Below are 20061 nucleotides of genomic sequence, written 5' to 3'. Positions count from 1 at the left end.
CCATGTTCCATGGTGGGTACATAGACTATGTTATTTTGCAATGTCTTAAAAGCATCTAACTCAAACTGGGGATTGGGACAAAAGATAATAATCGTTGCTTATTTTATTACAATAATAATTAATGGAATGTGGTGGTTACTTTTGGAATAAAGATTAAAGAAGTATATGTTTTACAAGCTCTTCAATTATTTGATGGCTGCTTATTGAAGAATCTACTAAACCACCTCAAACACTAATTGTGGTATAAACATAATTTGGCTTATAATTGCTTATAATTAGTTGCTTTTTAACTACTATTATGCTTTTTCCCAATGTAATTTAAGTTAGTACAAAAGTGTCAAGAATGTTGGCAATGTAAATCCTTGTAATTTGATATAGGGTAAATTAAGTAGTGTTAACTAGACTTTTTCTTTATAAAATCTATCCTTTTTCTTTTTTTAGTACTTTTATTAAAGTACTGTGATTTACCAAGTTTTTCATAGTTGGGTTTTAGACATATAGTGTTCTAGCTGTCTGTCTAGAACAGCACAGGGCTTGCCACCAGTGTCAACTTCCCTCTACCAATGTTCCCTCTTCTATTCCCCACTTGAAATATTTTGGGAGGGAGCCAACACCCAGCAGTGCTCAGGGGTTACTTAAAGCTATGTGCTCAGGAATCACTACTGCAGGTTCCCTGGGGACTTTATGGGAAGTCGGAAACTGACCCTGGGTCTGCCACGTCAAGGCAAATGCCCTACCTGCTATATCATAGCTCCAGCCCTAATATATTCTTTTTCTTAAGCATCCCTCCTATCTTGAAACTCATAGTCAATTGCCTTATATTCAGTTGGTTGGTTAATCCAAAGTACTTCACTTCAGTATATCTTTATCTCTTATCCGACCCGTTTCTAGCAGTGATCGTTTTCCCACATTGCCAGTCTTAGAAAAAAAACGCTTCTTGAACATTTTGCACTTTGCACATAATGAATTACGTAAAGAACTTAAGTAAACTTCTAGACCATCCTCAGTCTCTTCTGATTGTACACACATACTTATTTGACCCCACTTCTTCCTTTAGCTCTGACCTAACTGCTCTGGTCTTCCTCATGACAAAAGTCCCTAAGAGAGCAGTAGTAAACAGCAGGTAAGGAACTTGCCTTGAACACAGCCAACCCAGGCTCTGTCCCCAGCGTTCCTTATGGTCCCACGAGCCCTCCAGGAGTAATTCCTGAGTGCAGAGTCAGAAGTAACTCCTGAGCATTGCTGGATGTGACCTCAAAACAATTTTTTTAAAAAGTCCCTAAAAGATAAAATAACATGCTTAGAATTTCAGTTCTCACCTCATCTCTACTTCAGACTGTCCAAGCGGAGACTGAAACGACCCTTCTCAAGGCCATCTCTTGTCTAAAGCAGTGTTTGAGAGAATGGTGTCAGGGCCAGAGATAGAGCTCAATGGGCTGAGCACATGCTCTCTCTGTGGGAGGCTCATCCCCTGGGATGGAGCACAGAGCTGGGAGGAGCCCTGCACATCACTGCCAGGTGTGGCCCCAGAACAAAACAAAACCAAACAATAATGTCAACCCTTATTTTACTCAATCATTCAATAGCTTGTGATAGAATTAATTATGGCTTCTGGAAACAATTCTTTAAGTTTTTGTGACACCTCTTCTCTCTGTCTGGATTCTTCCCAGCTTTGTCCTCCTTTTTAAGTGCACTTTCTCTGCAAATAACCTCCTTGTCCAATTCAGTCTTTTTGATATTCATATGCTAATGACTTCAAATCTATCTCCAGATCAGACTTCTCCATTGTATCCCAGACCTTTGAGACTTTTTGGCCAACTTGATATTAGCCTTTTTTGTTTGTTTACCTTATGGGTCATACCTAGCAGTGTTCAGGGATCATCCCTGTCATGCTCAGGGGACCATATGGAATACTGGGATCGAACTCAAGTCTGCCACATGTAAGGGCAGTGCCCTACTATGACTCTGCTCTTTTAATGCATAACAATGGACATCAAAACTAATGTTGTTAAAAAAAATTTTTTAACGTGTCTGAAAGAAAACTTTTTTACTGCAAAATCTGCCCTCCTACAAACAAAACCCAACTGTCCTCAATTTAAACCTCTGACTAATCTTTCTACTCTTATCTCTGTATGGGCTTTCTTCAGGAGACAACTCTCCCATTTGATAACAGTCACCCAAGCCAAAAGTCAACTTTTGCCTTGCTCAGCTACGTATACCACTGTTTTCTGGATCCTTTTGCTACTTGAATTTAATCTAGCTCCTATTGTGTGTTGCGAACACATTTTTGTTTCACTAATTTGACATAGCCGCTACCCCCAATCTATCATTAGTCCTTTGATGACACTTCTAAAGCATTTCAATAATTCAGTACTGGAGCAATAGTAGAGCAAGCAGGGCACTTGCCCTGTATAGGGCCAACCTCTGTTTGATCCTCAGCATACCATATGGTTGCCCAAGCCTGCCAGGAGTGATCCCTGAGTGTGGAATGAGTAGTAAGCCAGAACAATGTTGGATGTATACCAAAAACCCAACAAATAAAACATTTTAAGAGTTTGTCCTCTCTCTCTTTCTTTTTTTTTTTTTGCACCTTTTTTTTTGGGGGGGTTTCTTTTGTTTTGTTTTTAAGTCATATTTAGCAGTACTCAGGGGTTACTCCTGGTTCTGCACTCAGGACCCAGTGTGCTTGGGGGACCATATGGGATGCCAAGGATCAAACCCAGGTTGGCTGCATGCAAGGCAAGTGCCCTTCCACTCTAGTATTTCTCTGGCCCCCTTGTTCTCTTTCTTTATTGTTATTACTACCCTAGTTCAGAACACTAATTCCTCTGACCATTGCAAGTAGCTTTCTAACTACTTTTTTTGCCTTCACTTAGGCTCTTTCACATGATTTATCACAGAGCAGTCAGTGATTTTTTTTTAGAAGTTCCATTATGATACTTTTTTTAATCTTTGGGGCTATACTCAGTAGTACTTTGGAGCTACTCCCACTTTAGCACTCACGGGACACACTCAGCAGTACTTGAGGGACTATGCAGTGCTGGGAATCCAATTCAGGGCCTCACACATGTAAATCAAGTGTTTTAGCTCTGAGCTACAGTCTTGATTTTTAAAAATTCCTGTTTTCCAGGGCTAGAGGCATAGTACAGTTGTATCCCTTGCACACAGTCACCCGGGTTCAATCCCTGGTACCGCATTTGATCCCCTGAGCTCTGCCCCCGAGTGATCTCTGAGTGCAGAGCCAGAAGTAAGCCCTGAGCACTGCCAGATAGTGCTCAAAATTAAACAAAAATTTCCTGCCTTCTAAACATGTCCTTTGGACTGGGGATGTGGCTCAATTACAAAATGTATTCTTTGCATGTGTGAGATCTGGGTTTGATTCTAGGCAATACCAAAAACCTTATTTGGGGACACCAGAGATATAGTATGCAGTATGGGAGGTTGACTCATTTCAACCCCTAGCACTACTTATAGTCCCCTACATACTGCCAAGAGTGACTCTTGTGCACTGCAGATTTTTTAAAACCCTGCCCCAAGACCAAAAACTCATGTCCTTTTTCCTCACCTTCCCTCTTTCTCTTCTTTTCTTTTCCATCATATGAAATGTGGTTGACTTTGTTTATTTCTCACTATGTCGTCTCAAAAGACTTTCAAAATCAAACAATTCCTGGCCAAGAAACAAAAGGAAAATCATTTCATTTCCCAATGGATTCAGATGAAAATGGATGGTAATATCACATGAATTAGAACAATTACCATAAATTAACTCTTATTGACCTATGTTTTTAAAATATTTTATAACAAAAGACCCAGCTGTTGATATAACTAAGCTCCAATATTAAAAAAAATTTTAATGCAAAAAGTGTTATATCTCATCACAGGGTTAAGTCCTTGTTTAAGAATTTACTAAGTGGGAACTGGAGTAATAGTACAGTGGGTAGGGCTGCTGAAAGTATAGGTGGGGAAGGCTGCCCATCCCCATTCCAAGAAACACTGGAGTTCTCAGCCAAGGCACCCAAGTACCTGAAATTATATGTATATCGGTGTCTCTGCAGAGAATATTACTGAAGAAGTGGTGGAGTTAAGCCATTGACATGACTGCAGTGGTGGGGTGTAAGGGCAGCTGCCAGGGCGTTGGAGGGCAGTGCTAGATCTACCCCCTCTCAAGGATGCCCCAGTTTTCAATTGCAGGGACCAGTGTGTCCATGAATTTTAGCCGCTTGTCTTGCATGTCCTCGGAAATTTAGTGAAGTGGTAGAACAGGGCAGGTGGGTGAATCAACATGGTGGTGACTATGGGAGCTGGGCCTGATCTATGCTTTGATGACTCCACTTGCCTTTGTGTTATAACAAACAATGTAAACTTAATTGTGCCTGAAAGGGGGCAAGCTGGGGAGATGGGTAGAAAACTGGGAACATTGGTGGAGGGAAGTTCACTTTGGTAGTGGGGTTAGTAGTGGGATCGGTGTTTGGACATTTAATGCCTACAACAACTTGTATTATAACAACAACAAGTTGTATCATAGGAGATGAAGCAATAGCACAGCGTGTAGGGTGTTTGCCTTGCACTCAGCCAACCTGGATTTGATTCCCAGTATCCCATATGGTCCCCTGAGCACCGTCAGGAGTAATTTCTAAGTGCATAAGCCAGGAGTAACCGCTGTGCATTGATTTGTGTGACCCGAAAAGAAAAAACAAACAAAAAAACCAAAACACACACAAACAATTCCCCCAAAAAACAACAACAACAAAAAGAACCCCAAGTTGGATCATAAAACAACAGTATTACAAACAACTTGGTAAATCAGTGTTACAATAAAAAATAAATAAAAATTTAAATGGGGAGGAATGGAGAGATAATACCAGTAGATAGGGCACTTACCTTGCATGAAGTTGATCAGGGTTTGATCCTTACATCCCAGATGGTCCTCTGAGCGCCATCAGGAGTAATTCCTGAGTGCAGAGCCAGAAATAACCCTTGAGCATCACCAGGTATGGCCCCAAAACCAATTTTTAAAAATGGAGAAGAGATGAACAGAAGCTTCCTCAAAGAACAGATACAGATAACTAAGAGGTATATGGAAAATGCTCTGCACCACTGATCATCAGGGAAATGCAAATTTTTTAAAATGTGATATTACTTCACATATATGACTGAATAAAAAGACACTATGGCATTTATACACAATGGAATACTACTTGGCAATAAAAAAAGAAGAAACCACACATTTTTCTGCTACGTTGAAGGAACTGGAGGGTATTATGCTGAACCAATGAAACTGGCACACACCACAAAAATTGCAAAAACCAGTGTGGGAAAAAATTCTCACAGCTAGTGGGAATGTTGACTAGTCCAGCCCTCTTGGAAAACAATATGGACATCTTTCAAAAAACTTGGAATTGATCCCATCAGAAAATGGAGTGAAGAAATGAACAGAAACTTTCTCAAGGAAGAAATACAAATGGCCAAAAGGCACATGAAAAAATGTTCTTCATCACTAATCATCAGGGCGATGCAGATCAAAACAACTATAAGATACCACCTCACACCACAGAGACTGGCACACATCCAAAAGAGCAAAGGCAATCGCTGTTGTCATGGATGTGGGGGCGAAAGGGACCCTCCTACACTGCTGGTGGGAATGCCAACTGGTTCCGCCCTTTTGGAAAACAATATGGTCACTTCTCAAAAGATTAGAAATTGAGCTCCCATTTGACCCAGCAATACCACTTCTGGGAATATATCCTGGAGAAACAAAAAAGTATAGTCGAAATGACATCTGTACTTGTATGTTCATTGCAGCACTGTTTACAATAGCCAGAATTTGGAAAAAACCCGAGTGCCCGAGAACAGATGACTGGTTAAAGAAACTTTGGTACATCTACACAATGGAATACTATGCAGCTGTTAGAAAAGATGAAGTCATGAAATTTGCATATATGTGGATCAACATGGAAAGTATCATGCTAAGTTAAATGAGTCAGAAAGAGAGAGACAGACATAGATGAATTGCACTCATCTGCGAAATATGAAACAACAGAATTGGAGACTGACACCCAAGAATAGTAGAAATAAGTACCAGGAGCTTTGCTCCATGGCTTGGAAGCCAGCATCACATGCTGGGGGAAAAGGCAGTTGAGATAGAGAAGGGAACACCAACTAAAGTGTGGTTGGAGGACCCGCTCAGGATGGGAGAGGTGTGCTGAAAGCAGAATATAGATTGAACACGATGGTCACCCAATGCCTCCATTGCAAACCACAAGACCCAAAGGGAGAGAGAGAACAAAAGGGAATGCCCTGCCACAGAGGCAGGGTGGGGTGGGGGGATAGGTTGAGGGTGGGAGGGATGCTGGGGTCATCGGTGGAGGAGAATGGGCGCTGGGGGAGGGATGGGTACTCAAGCATTGTATGACTGAAACACAAGCACGAAAATATGTAAATCTGTAACTGTACTCTCACAGTGATTCATTAATAAAACAATCAAACAAAAAAACCTTGGAATTGAGCTTCCATATGACCCAGCAATTTCACTGCTGGGCATCTACCACAAGGGCCCCAAAACTCTACTCGGAAAAGACATTTGTGCTCCTATGTTCATTGCAGCAGTATTTAAAACAGCCACAATCTGGAAACAACCCAAATATTCAAGAACAGATGACTGAATAAAAAGACACTAAGGCATTTATACACAATGGAATACTTCTTGGCAATAAGAAAAGAAGAAATCACACATTTTTCTGCTATGTTGATGGAACTGGAGGATATTATGCTGAGTGAAGTCAACCCAAGGAAGAGAGACAGATACAGAATGATCTTATGATATGTGAAATAGAAAAGCCCATAGTAAGGGAGCAACAATGGCCAAAAACTACAGAATTTTAGAATTGGTTTACAGAATGGAACTTACCATGGCAGTGAGACTAGGATAGGATGGAGTAAGGTGGAATGGGGTAGAGTGGAGGGGGATATTGAAGCAGGTGAGGGGTGAGGTAACCATGAGACAATGATGGGGGAAGCAGGCACACTAGTGGTGTGTGTGTTGTTGGAATGTTATATGCATAAAACCAACCATTGACAGCATTGTAGTATAATGTACGGTGTTAGCTAAAATAGAGTTAACGGGAGCTGGAGAGAGATTGTTTAGGGATTAAAGTTTGCATGCAGCCATGCCTAGCTCGACCCCCAGCACCCCATATGGATCCCTAGATCCTGTCAGGAGTGGTCCCTGAGCATAGAGCCAGGAATAAGCCCTGAGCACTGCTGGGTGTGGCCATAAAATAAATAAGTAAATAAAAATTAAATAGTCAAATAAATTAATATTAATGCTTTCCTAATAGGACCTACTTTTTCACACTAACCTTACCTTACCATTTGCTCAAGTTCCATTTCTCCCATTTTTAAATTTAATTTTATTTTTTTTGCTTTTTGGGTCACACCCGGCAATGCACAGGGGTTACTCCTGGCTCATGCACTCAGGAATTACTCAGGTGCTCAGGGGACCATATGGGATGCTGGGAACCAAACCCGGGACGGCTGCGTGCAAAGCAAATGCCCTACCCACTGTGCTATTGCTCCAGCCCCTTTCTCCCATTTCTTATGCAATCAAAATTTATTCAACTTTCAGAGGCCAAAGAGATAGTACAGGGGTAAGGGTCTTGTATTCATTTAGCTGGCCCTGGTTTGATTCCTGATACCACAATATGTTTCTCTGGGCACTACTAGCGATCCTTGAGTAGAGAGCCAGGAGTAGCTCCTGAGTACCATCAGCATGGCCATACACTCCCCAACACCCCCTACCAATTTCATTCAACTTTCAATATTAGCTGAAATTACAATTTCATAAAATATTCCCTAGGACAATACTATAGCACATGCTGATATTATTTATTTGTATACACACTATATAAACCTAGTGACTTAAAACTACACATGTGGATTGTTTCACTACTTTTGTGAGCCATGAATGGATTTATGGGGATCCTCTCTGCTTTAGGGTCTCTAGAAGACACCAAGTAGGTCTCAGCTGCAGTCTCAATCTCAAAGTTTGAATGGGAAAGGACCTGTTTCTAGTTCATACAGTTGTGGGCAGAATTCACTTACTTGCAAGCTGAGATCCTTGGACTATGGATTTCAGTTTCTTGCCATGTGTACTTCTTCCTTGGCCAGCCCACACCATAACAGGAGTTTTCTTTGGCAGAGCCAAAAGCAGAGTCTACTTATAAGGCATAAATTAAAATCTAGGGCCAGAGATACAACTGGTAGGGCATTTGCCTTGGTGTAATCAATTAGGATAGATCCCCAATGCTGTAGATAGGCTCTTAAGCACTGCCAGGAATGATCTCTGAGCATAGCGCCAGGAATAAGCCCTGGGCACAGCTGGGTGTGGCCACAAAGCAAAACAAAATTAAAAACCGCTGCTATGCTAGCACAACATATTTAATCAACTAAAATTAGTCATTGCTGGGTGTGGCCCCCCAAAACCAAACAAAATTAAGAAAAAGAAATTACAGTCTTATATACCATTATCAGGGAAGTGGTCTCCATTGTCCTTCTACTTTGGCCTCCTTCTTTTGGCTAAGATTAGCAGATAATCACAAGTTTGTTCATGGTGAAGGGAATGGGTCTCACTGGGGTATGAATATCAGTAAGAAAGCATAGAGGATCAGTTTAGAAATTCCTGCTCAGACTTACGACCTACTGGGAACTCCAAAAAAAAAAGTGTAATTAAGACCACAGAACTTATCATTTTTTTTATTTTATTTTTTATTTTTTTAAATCTTTTTTTATTTTTATTTTTATTTTTTTTAATTAATTTATTTATTTTTAATTTGTGAATCACCCTGAGGGCACATTTACAGATTTATACACTTTTGTGCTTATGCTTCCCTCATACAAAGTTCGGGAACCCATCCCTTCACCAGTGCCCATTCTCCACCACCAATAAACCCAGCATCCCTCCCACCCTCCCCGATCCCATCTCCCCTCACCCCACCCTGCCACTGTGGCAGGGCATTCCTTCTGTTCTCTCTCTCTAATTAGCTGTTGTGGTTTGCAATAAAGATGTTGAGTGGCCACTGTGCTCAGTCTCTAGCCCTCATTCAGCCCGCAACTCCCTTCCCCCATATGGCCTTCGACTACATTATAGTTGGTGATCCCTTCTCTGAGTTGCCCTTTCCCCAGAATGTGAGGCCAGCCTCCAAGCCACGGAGTCAACCTCCTAGTACTTATTTCTACAATTCTTGGGTGTTAGTCTCCCACTCTGTTATTCTATATACCCTAGATGAGTGCAATCTTTCTATGTCTGTCTCTCTCTTTCTGACTCATTTCACTCAGCATGAAACTTTTCATGCCCATCCACTTAAATACAAAATTCGTGACCTCCTTTTTTCTGACAGCTGCATAGTATTCCATTGTATAGATGTACCAAAGTTTCCTCAGCCAATCATCCGTTCTAGGGCATTCGGGTTTTTTCCAGATTCTGGGTATTGTAAATAGTGCTGCGATGAACATACATGTGCAGATGTTGTTTTGATTATACTTTTTTGCCTCTCTGGGATATATTCCCAGCAGTGGTATTGCTGGGTCAAATGGGAGCTCAACCTCTAATTTTTTGAGAGTCGTCCATATTGTTTTCCAGAAGGGCTGAACCAGTCGGCATTCCCACCAGCAGTGTAGAAGGGTCCCTTTCTCCCCACATCCTCTCCAACAGCGGTTGCTTTTAGAACTTATCATTTTTTAAATAAATTCATTGTGGGACTGGAGAGATAATGGGTAAGATAATTGCCTTGCAGGTGGCTGAACTGATTTAGATCCCAGCACCATATATAGCCCCCTCACCCCAAGTCCAGTTCCTGCCAGGAGTGATCCCTGTAAGGGCTGAGCATGACCAGACTGGGTGTGGCTCCAAAACAGAAAAAACATATTTCTTGTTGATTTAATCTGCCAACTACTCTAGCACTAGCACTTCCATCTTTTTTTGAGGGGGAAGGTGGGACTCAATGAACCTAGAACCTCAAACATGTAAGGCATGTGCTCTACCACTGAATTATATATCCAGACCATATTTTTGACAGTCTACACTTAAAATGGGGGCTGGATCGATAGCACAGCGGGTAGGGCATCTGCCTTGCACACAGCCGACCCGGATTCAATTCCTCCATCCCTCTCAGAGAGCCCGGCAAGTTACTGAGAGTACCCCCACCTGCATTGCAGAGCCTGGCAAGCTACCCATGGCATAAAAACAGTAACAAGTCTCACAATAGAGAGGTTACCGGTGCCTACTCGAGCAAATCAATGAGCAATGGGATGACAGTGTCAGTGACAGTGACTCTCAAAATGAGGCATTTCGATACATTTGTTTGTTTATGGTGTGTGTGTGGGGGGGGGGACGAGAGGAGCGGATACCCCCTGCAATGCTCAGGGCTTGCTCTCGGTTCTGCTCTCTGGATCACTACTGGCAGATTCAGGAAACCATATCGGGTTCTGGGGATGGAAACCAGGTGGGCTGCTTGCAAAGCAAATGCCCAACCCACTGTACTTTTGTTCTGGCCTACTGGTATATTTTTATACCCAGATCCCCTTCAATTTTTTTGAGGTAACAGGATACACTTTATTTAGCATAATTAATTCAACACATTGTGATTTATGAAATATTCTACATTTTCTAGGCAAAGTCTTTGAAACATAAAATGTATTTTGCATAATAGGCTACCTGCAGTTTTCCCTGATATTCAAATGTAAAGTATTCCTCTTTGTTATGATTTGTTAAGTTATTTAATTTTTTTACATTTAAAACAATTTAAGGATCAGTGATTTACAAAAGATGCATCTTAAGCATACAACATTCCAACACTGGGGCTGGAGCAATAGCACAGCGGGTAGGGCATTTGCCTTGCACACAGCCGACCCGGGTTCGAATCCCAGCATCCCATATGGTCCCCCAAGCACCGCCAGGAGTAATTCCTGAGTGCATGAGCCAAGAGTAACCCCTGTGCATCGCCGGGTGTGACCCAAAAGGAAAAAAAAAACATTCCAACACTAATCCCACCACCGGACTGGAGCCATAGCACATCGGGTAGGGCATTTGCCTTGCATGCGGCTGACGCAGGTTTAATTCCTCCGTGATTCCTCTCTCTGTCTCTCTGTCTCTCTGTCTCTCTGTCTCTCTGTCTCTCTGTCTCTCTGTCTCTCTCTCTCTCTCTCTCTCTCTCTCTCTCTCTCTCTCGCCCGGCAAGCTACTAAGAATACCCCACTCGCACCACAGAGCCTGGCAAGCTACCATGGTGTATTCGATATTCCAAAAACAGTAACAAGAATTCTCACAATGGAGATGTTACTGGTGCCCACTCGAGCAAATCGGGAACAATGGGATGACAGTGCTACAATCCCACCACCAGTGTCAACTTCCCGCCAACAGAGTTCCCATGAACCATCCTGCCCCTCTCCCATTTCCCTCTACAAAACACCACCTTGTATTATGGGATCACTCCTGGTGGGCTCAGGGGACCATCCTGGGTCAGTCCTGTGCCAAGCAAGAACCATACCTGCTTTACTCTCTGCTCCCTGATAACAAACACTTGAAAAGGCATGAACTCCTGAGCATTGCCAGGTGTGACCCCAAACACCCCCCCAAAATAGAAAATAGCAAAAATAGAAAATAGCAAAATAGAAATTATTTTCTAATTGGGAGTATCTCTGGAATCATAGAGAAGCAAGAATTTAGATACTTGATTTTATGGAAAGATATTTCCTGATCCTCCAAATTAGTGCATTCATAGAGAGAGGAAGAATTTCACAAGTTAATTATTTTGTCTTTTTTCTTATCTGTTTCTGCTTTTCAAATCCTCTCCATGTTCCAAAGCAAGGTCTTTTCCCTGTGTCAGTAGCAGCATAGGACATAAATCTTTAGAGCATTGCAGCTCCCTTTGGTATTGCGGACAGAGGGAAGAGATAAGGAGAAATCTTCCTTTGGGGTATAATTGGTGTTATTTTTCTATGACTGGATGTTTGTATTGTTGAGTCACAATCTTTCCATGTGAATTCCAAGGAGTAGAAGTTCCTAGGTAATATTTAATAAATTCATTCCTGGATATGTTTGTGGCATCCAAGGATCAAGTTTGCCTCTTACTTGCTCTCAGTTTCCAGAGTTCAGAAAAGTGTTATTTCTGGAAAAACTTCTAATAACCTTTATAAGTTGTTGCTTAAAGTCCTAACCCCTGACCTTCCCATGCTTCTGGTTGATCCAGATTTCTTAGAGATTTTTTATCTTGGAGCTCATACCAGATTCCCTATTTCAAAATACCTGCCTGATTAACGTTTTGGAAGTTCACATTTCTGAACAAATATTTTCAGAAATTCAGTTATTGCCTTTGATAAATTTAAAAATCAAGTTACTAAGGGAAATACTTTTGAATATTGCACTTATATGTTCTTAGTAAAAATTAGTTCTATGTCTCTACCCCCAAGTCTAAGGTCTACTTTCAGAGAATCAAGTTTGCACCTCCCAGAATTCAGTGTTCTTTACCCTGCAGAAACTGAGTAGCTCTAAGTTAAAGACCTTTAGGTAGGGGGCTGGAGTGATAGTTCAGTGGGTAGGGCATTTGCCTTGCACGCAGCCAAACCGGGTTCGAATCCCAGCATCCCATATGGTCACCTGAGGAGCACCACCAGAGGTGATTCCTAAGTGCATGAACCAGGAGTAAGCCCTGTGCATTGCTGGGTGTGACCCAAAAGGCAAAAAAAGCAAAAAAAAAAAAAAAAAGACCCTTAGGTAGATATTCTCTTTTCAGATTCACTCCAATAAAAAACTCAACTTATCCTTTTGTGGACTGTCCCTCATACTAGACTCCAAGCAGGTATGAGTGTCCTTGGAAAGCCCCTGGGCTTGGTGCCAAGTCCTTACTTGCCAACTCACCATGTCCATCCAGCCCAAGCTGCAAACCAAGCAGAGTGTGACTGAAGTCAGCTCAAGTTTAAGTTCCCTTTAGGGCCAAACAGCCACATCTACAAGAAATGGGACTTTTCTAGATTAATTATGGTTGAGTTTGGAGATCTGGTGGCTAAAAAGTGGCTTATGGGGCTGGAGGGATCGTAGAGTGGTTAAGACTCTTACCTGGCATGCAGCTGGCCTGAGGTCAATCCCTGGCATTCCATATGGTCCCCCAGACTTCACCAGGAGTGTTCTCCCCTTTTTTATTTTTTGGCTTTTTGAGTTACACCCAGCAATGCTCAGGGTTTACTCCTGGCTCTACATTCAGAATTGACTCCTGGAGGTGCTCAGGGGACCATAGGGGATGCTAGGGATCAGGCACAAACACTTGACCTGCTGTACTATCACCACAGCCCCAACAGGATAATTCTTGAGCGCTGAGCCAAGAGTAATCCCTGAGCACTGCTGGGTGTAACCAACAAAAACAGTACTTGCATTATAAAAGGGTGTGGTCATTAGGCCTTTGGGCTACTTCAGGGCATGTGACTTAGTAAATTCTGGCAAGTTACTTCTTGGTTTTATTACTTCCTAAAAAAAAACGTATTACCGGGGGGCTCTTCTGCCTATATGCCTGCAACATCAGGGCTCCGGGTATGGGACTTTCCCCTTTAACTCAATGGCGGCTCCACTCTGGATTGCCAGCATACTGGTGGGGGGTGTGTCGTCTCTTCTTAACAGCACTTCACCTTGGGGCTGTCCATGTCCTTCAAGCACAAAGTTTCTTTACTTTTTTTTTTTTTTTGGCTATTTTCGTCACACCCAGAGATGCTCAGGGGTTACTCCTGGCTCTACAATCAAGAATTACTCAGAACAGTGCTCTGGGGACCACATGGGATGCTGGGGATAGAACCCAGGTTTGCCAGGCACAAGGCAAACACCCTTCCCACTATACTATCACTACAGCTCCTTTCCTTTACTTTTTTTAAAAACCTCTCTTTTTCTCTACCTACCTATTATAATTCTCCTTATAATTAGCACTCTCCTTCAAAAAAGCAAGTTTTATTTTTAAAAAACAAGTGCCAAAAGCAGTTTCACAACTTTGTGGCTTCTTTAGAAGTCAGACAAATAATCCAACAGGTGTTGGACAGAAAAGAGAAAAGGTGAGAACTTTATTGATAGCATTTATCTCTCCTGTGTACATAGGAGAGACCCAGAAAAACCAAGTAGCTCAGGGCTGGAGTGATAGCACAGTGGGTGGGGCGTTTGCCTTGCACTAGGCCGACCCAGGTTCAAATCCCAGCATTCCATATGGTCCCCTGAGCATCGCCAGGGGTGATTCCTGAGTGCATGAGCCAGGAGTGACCCCTGTGCATTGCTGGGTGTGACCCAAAAAGCAAAAAAAAAAAAAAAAACCAAGTAGCTCACCATGTGGGCTTAGAGGCCATCTTTACATAGCATAGCGACTCAGAGAACTTGGGAAGTAGGGAAAGTTCAATTAGAGAGGTGAGTGAGGAATGCAAATAAAAACAAGTATAATAGGAGCTGCTGAGATAGTCCAAGAGTTAAGGCCATTGTCTCACATGCCCCAGGTCTGGTTTTGAATCCTCTGCATTGACTTGGTCTCTCAAACACCACAAAGTCATAGCTCCTGCACTCAGAGTCAGGAATAGCCCCTTGGGTGTGGTCCCCCAAACAAAGCAAACATACAACAACCAGCCCTCCCACCAAGAATATAGTAGTTTAACTCTATTTCAGACCTTACAAAGAAGGAAATCAGATGTTCTGGTGATCCTGGTGAGAAACTTTTTTTGGGGGGTGGGGGGTAGGGGGTCATATCCGGAGATGCACAGGGGTTAGTCTTGGCTCTGCATTCAGGAATCTCTCATTGTGGTGCAAGGGGACCATATAGGATGTTGGGAATCAACCCCGGGTTGCCCATGTGCAAGACAAATGCCCTATTCACTCTCTGTACCAGAGTAAGAAATTTTTAAGACAGGTATTTTTTTAATTTTTTTTTTTTGCTTTTGGGGTCACACCTGGCAATTCACAGGGGTTGCTCCTGGCTCTGCACTCAGGGATTACCCCTGGAGGTGCTCAGGGAATGACATGGGATGCTGGGATTCGAACCTGGGTCGGCCGCATGCAAGGCAAACTCCCTATCCGCTGTGCTATCACTCCAGCCCCAAGACAGGTATTTTTAAGAACATAAATCTTGGGGCTAGAGCAATAGCATAGCAGGTAGGGCATTTGCCTTGCATGCTGCAGACCCAGGTTTGACCCCCAGCATTCCATGTGGTCCCCTGAGCACTGCCAGGAGTAAAATTTCTGAGTGCAAAACCAAGAGTAACCACTGCACATCGCTGGGTGTGACCAAAAAAAGAAAAAAACAACAACCATAAATCTTGGGGCCCTGAGCAATTGTACGCTATGGCAGGAAGGGTTCTTGCCTTGCACTTGGCCAATCTGGGTTCGATCCCCAGAGGCCACAAGGAGTGATCCCTGAGCACAGAGCCAAAAGTAAGCCCTGAGCATTGTAGGGTGTGACCTCCTAAAAACAAACCAAAATAAAACAAATATACACATTTCTATTTGATTTTCTATTTGAGAAAACTTCTGCTGAGAAATGATCAAAATTGATCCACCTGAGTTTGATCCCCAGCACTCGTGTGGTTCCCTGAGCATGCCAGGAATGCTCCCTGAGCACAGAGCCAGAAATAAGCCCTGAACGCTGCCAGGTGTGGCCCCTTTCCCAAAAAAGTTCTATTCTACAGAATGTTAAAATTATAAGGTATGATAAGTTATTTTATTGTTAAGAATAGTGTAATAGATAATTTTTATATGAGCAAACATCAGTTAGTTATAAATACTTTAGAAACTTTACGCAACACAAAATATATTTGTGGGGGTGGGAGGTTAGGGGAGGGTGGGTTGTTCCCGGCACTGTACTGAGGAGTAACCCTTCACAGTTCTTAGGTAACTAGATGTGGTACTAGGGATTTGAACCTGGGTGCTGCTGTGGCAGTTGCATGTAAGGCAAGTGCCTTATTTCCTGTATTATCTCTTGGACCCCAAAGAATGAATTTTACTGATTTATTTTGCCTTCGGGTCACACCTGGCAGTGCTCAGGGATTACTCCTGCCTTGCTCAGGGATCACTCCTGGTATGGGCGGGGGTGGGGGTGTGTGATCATATGGAGTGTCTGGGATTGAGCGTGGGGTGTGTGCAAGGCAAATATCTTACCTACTGTACTGGTCCCAAAGCATATGTTTCAAATGTAGATTACTTTTATTTTCTTTTATATTTTGGGCTATACCCAGAGGTGCTCATGAACTACTCCTGGATCTGCACATAGGAATAACTCCTGGCAGTGCTCAGACGACCATACCAGAGATTGAACCCAGATTAGCCATGTACAAGGCATGCACTCTACCCACTGTACTATCGCTCTAGCCCCTAAAGTAGATTTCATTTCAAGTAACTTCCAACTATATTCAGAGATAACAAAAATCACATTTATTAGTCTATGACACCGTTTACAATCATTGCATCTTTATGAAAATAAGGGAGGGTGAAAATTAAAATCATCACAATTTTGATGAAAAGAAATGTTATGGGCCAAGAAGATCGCTTAAAGGGCTGGAGTGCAGGCTATGCATATGGGAGGCCTGAGTTCAATTCCAAACAGTGCAGGGCCCATGAAAGCAACTCCTGAGCACCAAACTGGAGTAGATTAAAAGTAGCCTTGGGTAGCACAGCAAGTGTGGCCCCCAAACTTAGCTAAAGTCACTGAGAATGAAATAAAAAGAAATAATGGGGCCAGAATCATAGTAGAGTGAATTGGGTACTTGTCTGCCATGCAGCTAGCCTGTTTTCAATTTCCAGCACCCCCTTATGGTCCTCAGAGTCTAAGAGTGAACTGTGAGCACAGAGCTAGGAGTAAACCCTGAGTACACTCAGGTGTGGTCCAAAAGTCAAAATATAAAGTAGCAAATAAAAATAAACTAAAAATATTTCTACCCTTGTTTATTTAATAAATATATGTCAATCAAGAAATATGTATGTCAGGAAAAAAATCACACTCATAAAAATGTATGAAGGAAAATAAAAGTAGAGCCAAAATTAATGAACTGGAATTCCAAAAACAAATTCAAAAGATCAATGAAACTAAGAACTGGTTCTTTGAAAAAATAAACAAGATTGATAAACCACTAACAAGGCTCACAAAGAGAGAACCCTAATAAACCAAATTAGAAATGAAAGAGGGGATGTGACTACAGACACCACAGAAATTCAAAAGACCACAGGAGATTACTTTGTGAATCTTTGAATCTGTATGCCACAAAATTAGAGAAACTAGAAGAAATGGATAAATTATTGGATTCCTAGAACTTCCCAAAGCTGAACTAATATGATTTGAAATACCTGAACAGTTCTATCAATATTGAGGAAATTGAAACGGTAATCAAAAGATTTCCCAAAATAAAACTCTAGACCCAGATGGATTCACCAGTGAATTCTTTTAGACCTTTAAAGAGGATCTACTGTCAATCCATTTCAGGCTCTTCCAGGAACTGAAGAAACAGAGGCACTCCCAGTTTATATGAAGGGAACATCAAACTGATGCAAAAGCAGACAGAGACATCACATAAGAAGAGAGAGAGAGAGAGAGAAGAATTACAGGCTGATAAACATAGATGCAAAGATCCTTAACAAAATACCAGCAAATAGAATTTAACAATTCATCAAAAAGACTATATACGATAACCAAGTATGTTTTATCCCAAGAATGCAAGAATAGTTCAACAGATGAAAGTCAATCAACATAATATACCATACTAATAAAATAAAATAAAAATCATATGATCATGTCAATAGATGCAGAAAAAGCACTTGGCAAGATCCAGCATCCATTCATGATAAAAACTGTCAACAAGGCGGCTGGAGCAATAGCACAGTGGCTAGGGCATTTGCCTTGTATGTGGCCTACCCAGGTTCAATTCCCGGCATCCAATATTGTCCCCCAAGTACCTCCAGGAGTAATTCCCTAGTGCAGATCCAGAAGTAATCCCTGTGTTTTTCTGGGTATGACCCCAAAAGAAAAAAATCCCACAAAAAACTGTCAACAAAATGGGAATTGAAGGAACTTTCCTCAAAATAGTTAAAACCATTTACCACTAGTCCACAGCAACTACTATACTCAATGGGGGAAAGCTAAAACCCTTCCATCTAAGATTAGGCACAAGACAAAGTTGTCCACTCTCGCCACTTCTGTTCAATAACTGCAGAAACTGTGACAAGTTAGGAATAGGTAGTAGCAAGATGAAATGAGTAGGACAAGAGGAAAAGGAAACACATACGCTGCTCATGGATTGGGAGGATTAATATCATCAAAATGACAGTACTCACTGAAGTCTTGGACAGATTCAATGAAGTCCCAATAAGGATATCCATGTCATTTTTTAAAGAAATAGATTCTCATGGAACAACAAAGCATCCCCCACCCCCCAAGTAGCTAAAGAAGTCCTTGGGATAAAGAAGATAGAAGGCATTACTTTCCCCAACTTCAAACTATACTACAGAACAGTAGTAATCAAAAAAGCAGGTACTTGGCTAAAGAGAGACCTTCAGATCAATGGAATAGACTTGTGCATCCTGAGACAGACCCTCAGTTATATGATCAGGTAATCTTCAAAAAAGGAGCAAAAAATATGAAGTGGAGCAAGGAAACCCTCTTCAACAAGTGATATTAGGAACACTGGTCAGCTACCTACATAAAAATGCACACAGACTTCTTTCTAATGCCATACATAAAAATTAAATTAAAATGGCTTATAGAGCTTGATATAAGATCTGAATCCATAAGGTTCATAGAGGGAGACATAGGCAGAACTCTCCATGACATTAAAGTTAAGGACACACTTTAAGGATGAAACACCACTGACCAAGCAAGTGGAAGCAAAGATAAACAAAAGCGACTACATTAATCTAAGAAGTTCCTGCACTTTAAAGGAAATGACCATGATTCAAAGACGTCACACAGGGGCCGGAGCGATAGCACAGCGGGTAGGGTGTTTGCCTTGCAGGGGTTCGATCCCCGGCATCCCATATGGTCCCCCAGGCACTGCCAGGAGCAATTCCTGAGTGCAGAGCCAGGAGTGGCCCCTGAGCATTGCTGGGTGTGACCCAAAAAGCAAAAAAAAAAAAAAAAAAGACGTCACACAGAATGGGAGAAATTATTTACTTAAAACTCATCTAATAAGGAGTTAATATCCAATATATATAAGACACTGGCAGAACTTTATAAGAAAAAAAACAAGGAACCCTATTAAATAATGGGAAGAAAGACATGAATAGAAACTTCCTCAAAGAAGAAATACAAATGGCCAAAAGGCACATGAAAAATGCTCTATGTCACTAATGATCAGGGAGGTGCGAATCAAAACAACAATGAGATACCATCTCACACTACAGATATTGGCACACATCAAAAAGAACAAGAACTACAAGTACTGGCACAGATGCAGAGAGAAAGGTACTCTTATTCACTGCTGGTGGGAATGTTGACTGGTCCAGCTTTTTTGTAAAACAATATGGACATTCCTCAAAGTCTAGAAACTGAGCTTCCATGTGATCCAGCAATACTGCTTCTGGGAATATACCCCAGGGACCCAGAAACACAATGCAGAAAAGCCATCTGCACCCCTATATTTATTGCAGCACTGTTAACAATAGATGGAAGCTGGAAACAACTCAAGTGCCTAAGAAAAGATGTGTGAATAAACTATGGTACCTGCATCTACTAATAGAATACTACAGAATCATTCAGATAAATGAAGTCATGAAGTTTGCTCTGTGGATGGACATGGAGAGTGTCATGCTGAATGAAATGAGTCATAGGGAGAGGGATAGACATAGAATGATTGCACTCAGTTGCGGAATATCAAAAAGCATAGTATGAGAATGATACCCAAAGATAATAGAAACAAGGGCCAGGGGGACTGGCCCATGATAGGAAGCTTGCCACAAGGCGGGGGTAGAGGATAGCGGTGTATGTAGGCTGGGGGATAAGGATAAATGCACTTAAGACAGAGAAGGGACCACTATGACAATGATAATTGGAAATGATTACTGAA

The sequence above is a fragment of the Sorex araneus genome, chromosome 4, assembly GCF_027595985.1.
Source record: "Sorex araneus isolate mSorAra2 chromosome 4, mSorAra2.pri, whole genome shotgun sequence".
NCBI lineage: Eukaryota > Metazoa > Chordata > Mammalia > Eulipotyphla > Soricidae > Sorex > Sorex araneus.
This window is presented reverse-complemented; position numbering follows the sequence as displayed.